Raw genomic sequence first — 6,717 nt, forward strand, 5'->3', positions numbered from 1 at the left:
AAGGGTCAGCCTTGAGCCCATACCTCTTTGCCTTAGTTATGCATGAATTGACTAGACAATTTCAGGAGGATATCCCATGGTGTATGATGTTTGCAGATGACATTGTCCTCGTAGATGAAACCGCTAAAGGTGTTAATACGAAACTAGAAATTTAGAAGGAAGCATTAGAGTCAAAGGGTTTTCGGATAAGTAGGAGTAAAACTGAGTATATAGTTATAAGTTTAGTGGTATCAGCAGTGCGCACGAAAAAATAGTGATCATTCAAGACCAGGAGATACCTAAGAGTGATCATTTTAGGAACTTAGGCTCAATTATTAGTAGAGATAGAGAGATTTCCGATGATGTGACCCATAGGATCCAAGTGAAGTGGCTCAAGTAGAGCACTACTAGTGTACTGTGTGACAAGAGAGTACCCATAAAATTAAAGGAAAAATTCTATAGAACTGCCATCAGACCAGCGATGCTTTACGGGACAGAATGTTGGCCTATTAAGAAACAACAAGTGAACAAGTTGAGTGTAGCGGAAATGAAAATGTTGAGGTGGATGTGTGATAAGACTAGATGAGACAGGATTAGAAATGAAACGGTTCGTGAGATGGTAGGTGTAGCACCCATGGAAGAGAAGTTTAGGGAAAATAGGCTAAGGTGGTTTGGGCATCTCTACCGTGGACCAGGAGATGCAGTAGTAAAGAGAGCGGATAGGATAGCTTTGGGTAGAAATGCTACGGGAAGGGGTAGACCTAAATTGACATTAGATGTTGTGATGCGCAACGATATGAGTATAGTAGGTTTGTGTGAACAAGTGGCCCTTGACAGAGCTCAATGGAGGAAAAAGATTCATGTAGCCGACCCCAAGTGATTGAAACATAAGGCTCAGTTTGGTTTGGTTTATCAGAGCAAAGTTAAGCTCATGATCATCAGTTAAGTTCACTGCCCGCACTAGGAGTCTTTGTGATGATTGGCTTTTGGATTCTTGTATTTTTTTTATGTAAATAATCGTAGATAGGTTCCTACTCTATCTGCTCACAAAGCTCTGAGTTTTTTTTTTTTTTTTTTTCTCTGTTCTATTGGTGTTGCTTGGGGAACGCCCCTATGGTTTGTAACTTTTGTGCTTTTCTAGTAAAAAAAAAATGAATTTACTTGCCAACATAAAAAGGCATTGTACTCAGAGATGTCACACATGCTATCTCCTTGATCTAGACTCCACAATCAAAGTTGCGAATGCATCAATGAAACTCAACTTTCAGCTATGTTATGCGTATACGGTTTAATTTAAAATATAAACAAACATAATCAATTAATGACAGAAATGGGGAGACAAACTAATAACTGTTGTGCATGAAAACAGTTTCTTTTTGTTCTTTGAAAACAAGTTAAAACCTATCAATCAGTGCTGACCACTAGCTACTGGCCAACGATACGAATTGTTCAGCATCAGACAGAATACAATAGTTCTAGAATATCGTACTGGTTTAGGTACTTGCATGCGCAAGTCTAGCACAAACATAATGGAAGGGAGGGGCTACATGGCAAATGAGAAATATCATTCCATTATATTCTCGTTCTCGTACAAGCGCATGACCCATAGTCTATGAAGCACCGACACCTCTAAAGGTCGAAGTATCGCAGTGTCAGGACACGGGGACACCGCGGGACACCTCGGAGATACGTACGGGACACGCCACGTGGCGTGTCCCATATTTTAATATTAAATTTTGAGGGGGACACGGTGGGACACGGCGGGGACACCGATGGGGACACGGCAGGGGTCAAACTGTAATTTTTTTTAAATTTTGGGGGCCAAACTGCAATTTTTGAAAAATTTAGGGGTCAAACTGTAATTTTTTTTAAAAAAATTTGGGACCAAATTATATATATTTTAAATTTCTGGGTGCTAAACTATAATTATTTATTTATTTATATATATAAATAAATAAATAAATATACACGTGGCGTGTCCCCTGCCGTGTCCGTGTCCGTGTCCCCATTTTTTTAGAATTCCCGTGTCCCGGTGTCGGTTTCGGTGTCAGTGTCCGTGTCGGTGTCCGTGTCGGTGCATCATAGCCCATAGTTTAACATGATGCTGGATCTAACAATGACAAGTGTGAATATTTTCATCACCTACGACATATGAATCTTGTTAGAGCAGAATAAGCAAATCTTAACCATTCTAAAGTACAATTTGATTTGTACAAAATGAAGTATATTTACATGAGCTCCGAGGGGTTCTTTTCCATCATTAAAAATAAACATTGTAAAGCAATACCTTCGTATGTGCTGAACAAAAATGCATCTAAAAGTTTTATGAGCATCTACACGTGGGTTGACCCATAGGCATCGGGGTTCAAAAGTGATTTGAAATGCGTAAATACGATGAACCTAATGTGCACAATTATGACGACAACTGTGGTGGGCTGAACCCGACTGCCCGCATGGACCGAATCGGAATAGCTTAACGGGTTCAATGGACAGCTCGTTGGGCCTAACGTAGTGGGCCTAGCCCACTTAATCCGTTTGGGTTTAACCTGGGAACAAGACCATGGGGTGGGCGAGATGGGCCGAACGGTGGTGGGCCACGACAAACGTTCTGCCCGTTGAGCGGCCTAGGTATGCATCCAAGGTCCACGCTACAGTGGGTCCGTCGACAAACAAGGTTGGCCTGACCCAAAAGGCGGTTCCGCGAGTTCCTAGAAGCGCCCCAAGCTGGTGTGTGGTGGGGCCAGGTGCTGGCTGATCGTCACCATGACGTTATTGGCCAAGGCAGTTACTTGTGACGTCATCTAGCATGTGCCGTGGACACCTATATTGGGCAGCAAGTACATTCGCCTATAAGTACTACAGCATAAACCCTAAGAAAGGTACGCCATTACACCTTGCTACAATACTCACTTCTCCTTCTGCTTGTACTTGCTTGTCAGAGGAACGTAATGCTGCCTACGTCTTGATGCAAGCTATCAAGCACCAACACACTAAAAGGGCGTCGTATCCACGTATTGGACACAGGGACAAGGGGACACACCCAAATACATATTGGACACGCCATGTGGCGTGTCCAATAATTTTTATTATTTTTGATAGGGGACACGACCGGGGTCAAAATGTAAGATTTTTTATTTTTGGGAGTTATGAAATTATTCAAAAAATTTGGGTTAAACTATAATTATGCCTTTATAACTTCAATTTCTACATCGATCGATCCAGTCGACTCCTCGTTCCAAAGCCTTAGGTCGACCAGGAGCGCGCGCTCTCTCTCTCTGTGCGTGTCTGTATATATTTATGTATACAAGAAAAAACATATAATGGTTCATATACACTTGAAAGCTCATTTGTTCATATACAATGGAAGAAAAGAAAAGAAATTATATATATCTATTTTTATTTATTTATTTATTTATACATGTGTGTCCCCCGGCGTGTCTGTATCCCTATTTTTTTAGAATTGCCGTATCTAGTGCTTGTGCCCGTGTCCATATCCATGTCCGTGTCCCACACCATTGGTTTTGCAAGACTTCTTAGCGATTTTACTACAACAATGGTGGAGATTCATGATACAGAGAGGCTGTGTGGAGCGGAGGGCAACGACAGAGGTGGTGGCATCCAAGGGTAATGTCCAAACGGCCGAAGAAGGCGGGCCACAACTACAGTTCGGCAGCGGCCACCGCCTCCCCTTTTAAAGACGTGCAAGTGGTGCTTCTTCAAGACCCTCGGGTGAGGGCGTACATGAAGCAGCTCGAAAAGCGCCTGGTCAAGAAGGACCAAGCATTTGACGCTCTGAGCGGAGATGTTCAATTGCTAGCAATCAAATTTTGAGCCTAGTCTTGCTCGTCCGGTGGGAGGCTACCCTCCCCTTGGCGTGATGAGGGCGGTAGTGGTCGTGTCAAGGAATGTCTCGGCAATAGGGTGGCTGCTGAGCCCACCTCCACATCGGTAAGGGTCCAGGGGTGATCCTAGGGACAGGCTTCGCCCCCCAAGGATAACCGCCATGGCGAGAGGTCGGTGGAGAGCTTTGTTAGAGTATAGTATTGGTATTACTCTCACATTGGTTAATGTAGTCTTATATTATGATTTCTCATTATATAAATAAGAGTTGATTGTGTTAAGGTTAGTTAACACAACACCCTATACACTTTTTCTTCTTTCCCTCACAACATGGTATCAAAGCGGGTTCACCATCCACCTTAGATATACAAAACCCTAGCTGCCACCCTCTACCGCCATCATCATCCCACCACGAAACCCTAAATCTACTGCCAACATCATCTCTACTGTAGCGTCGTGAACAGTGTTCGCGCATATGTGAACAGTGTTCGCGCATATGTGAACAGTGTTCGCGCATATGTGAACAGTGCTTGCTAGTTTCTCTCTCGCGCGACCTCTGTTTTCTCTAGGTGATCATCGTACCCTCTGGCGACTATTTTTCTAGCCTGTCAACCCCAGAAATTCTAAACCCAGTCGATTTCAGCCCTCGAACAACCCAGAAATCCCTCATCCAGTGCTTGAAAATCCTTAACATCCCATCCCAACTCTTATTCACTTTGAACAGCCCCAAATTAGGACCGAAAGTGTAACGCCCCGAATTTTGGGAACATTAAATGGACAATTTCATTGAAAAATTAAATAGAGTCTGGCTCAATATTACATCATAACCTTTAACAAAAGTACATTTATTCAAATAAGGGTGGGAACTAGGGTTTCTATCTACTGCTCCGCTTGTTCCTCCATCTTGGCAGCTCCTCGGCTCCAAAGGCTTCCAAGGTGTAAAGTTCACCCTGTTCGTCTATAAGATCTGACACATTATACTAGTGTCGCCACCAATATAATATGTCAGGGTCACCAAAGGTAACACGTGAGCTACAAAAGCTCAATAGAATAACACATACCCACTAACCCTTAACTTACGAACAAATGATCACAAATTCAATGATTTCCACATAGCTCATACATATTCGACAAAACTATTGACAATGACACATCCGCATTCACTATTCAACTAACGTTGGTGTCCATGATTTTTCGAGGTTCTCCTACACGACTCCTCGTAGACCGTATCACTGGTTTCACCTTTCATTAACCAAATCAACATTTTCAAAATCGTCATTTTAACACACCCAACCTCGGTTCCGCCGCGCCGGTCTCCCGAGTATCCCTACAATGATTCCACCGCGCCGGGTTTCCATTGGCACCCAAAACCTTGCATTGGCTTCTCTCCGCGGATAACCAAGCTACACGCCCAACCTCGGTTCCGCCGCGCCGGTCTCCCGAGTATCCTCACAATGGTTACGCCGCGTCGGGTTCCCATTGGCACACAAAACACACACCACACAATGAGCTACCATGTCCGGCCACGTTGCGGTTTCCAAAATATTTCTTGTATCCAAAACACGCCTTTTTATTAACCACACCCTAGGTGTCATGTTTCTAACTTTCTCGATTTCCGTGTCACGTTTTCATGCAAAGACTCCGCAGTAGGACTTTTCACAAAAGTAAACATAAATCATTCATTATAATCTTGAAACTAAACTAGCAAGATCATCCAACTCTATATTACTTATCATGCTCAAATCACAACTTAAAGCATAACGCCACATGTACGGATGCCTTTGGATTGAAGATCACTTATGCTTAACAACAAGACAAGTAATACAAACAATCCATAATACATGCTCATGACCATCTAAAGATCAAAAAACAAATACTTCTATCAACGATAAAGTCTTATCTTTTGAAAAATCGTTCTTTCTTTCTTTCTTTGTGGGAAATTCAAAACAACACATATTTACTAGAGTAAAAGTCGACTATTCCAACATGTTCATACTTCCATTAGCGAAAATAAGTTATTAACTATCATGCATTTCAAACCTATAGGTGATAGATAACCTTATATACGGAAAATCTACTTATACTTCCAACATACGGTTCTATGCTTATACTTGGAGTTGGTGGACAAAGGGACTCTACCTTTCTTCTTGGCGGTAGTGACGACTACAGAAAGTAAGTTGGCTATCGGATGGAGTAACTTCCTACGGTAAGCTTCCGGTAGCTTCGAAAGAGAAAGGTTTCTCTCCAAACTAGATCTTGATTAAACTACTTAAACTTTATGGATCGAAAGGATGGTCGAGTCGTGGTTTAGTGGCGGATTTGAATGAGTTTCTTGAAGAACTCAAGAACAAGCAAGAACAAGGAACAAACTCAAGGTTTCTAGAGAGAGAAGTTAAATGGGTGAAGGTGTGAGTTGAATGGCAAAGATGGGGTGCTATTTATAGCCAAACTAACTTCTATTACCCAATGAATAAAATTTTCCCTAGCAAATATTGTCCAATGGTTAAAATGGAAAATCATGCTTGAAAGCCTTCCATGACTTGTCAAATCCAATCTTTAGGCATAAGGCTATAAAATCAAGTAGGATCTTAGGCTTTCTAAGTAAATCTAGGTGATCATAGTCTAGGTTGGCAAGTCTTACAAGTCTAGGGTAGGGTTTGATTAGGCTAAGGCATAGCCTTCCATGTTTAGTCATTCATAGGTCTAGGTTGTAGTCAATTTCTAGGATGATTAAAGGCTACTTTGGAATCAAATCTAGGATGATTAGGGCTAGGATTCTACGCTAGAAATTGACTAGAAATGGGTTGGCAAATAGGAAATAGGCTTATGGCTACATAGGACTAAAAAGGTAGCTTGTATAAGTGTACAAATCAAGGACACACATGCACACACACATCT

This window comes from Rhododendron vialii, chromosome 2a (genome assembly GCF_030253575.1).
Source record: "Rhododendron vialii isolate Sample 1 chromosome 2a, ASM3025357v1".
Taxonomy (NCBI): domain Eukaryota; kingdom Viridiplantae; phylum Streptophyta; class Magnoliopsida; order Ericales; family Ericaceae; genus Rhododendron; species Rhododendron vialii.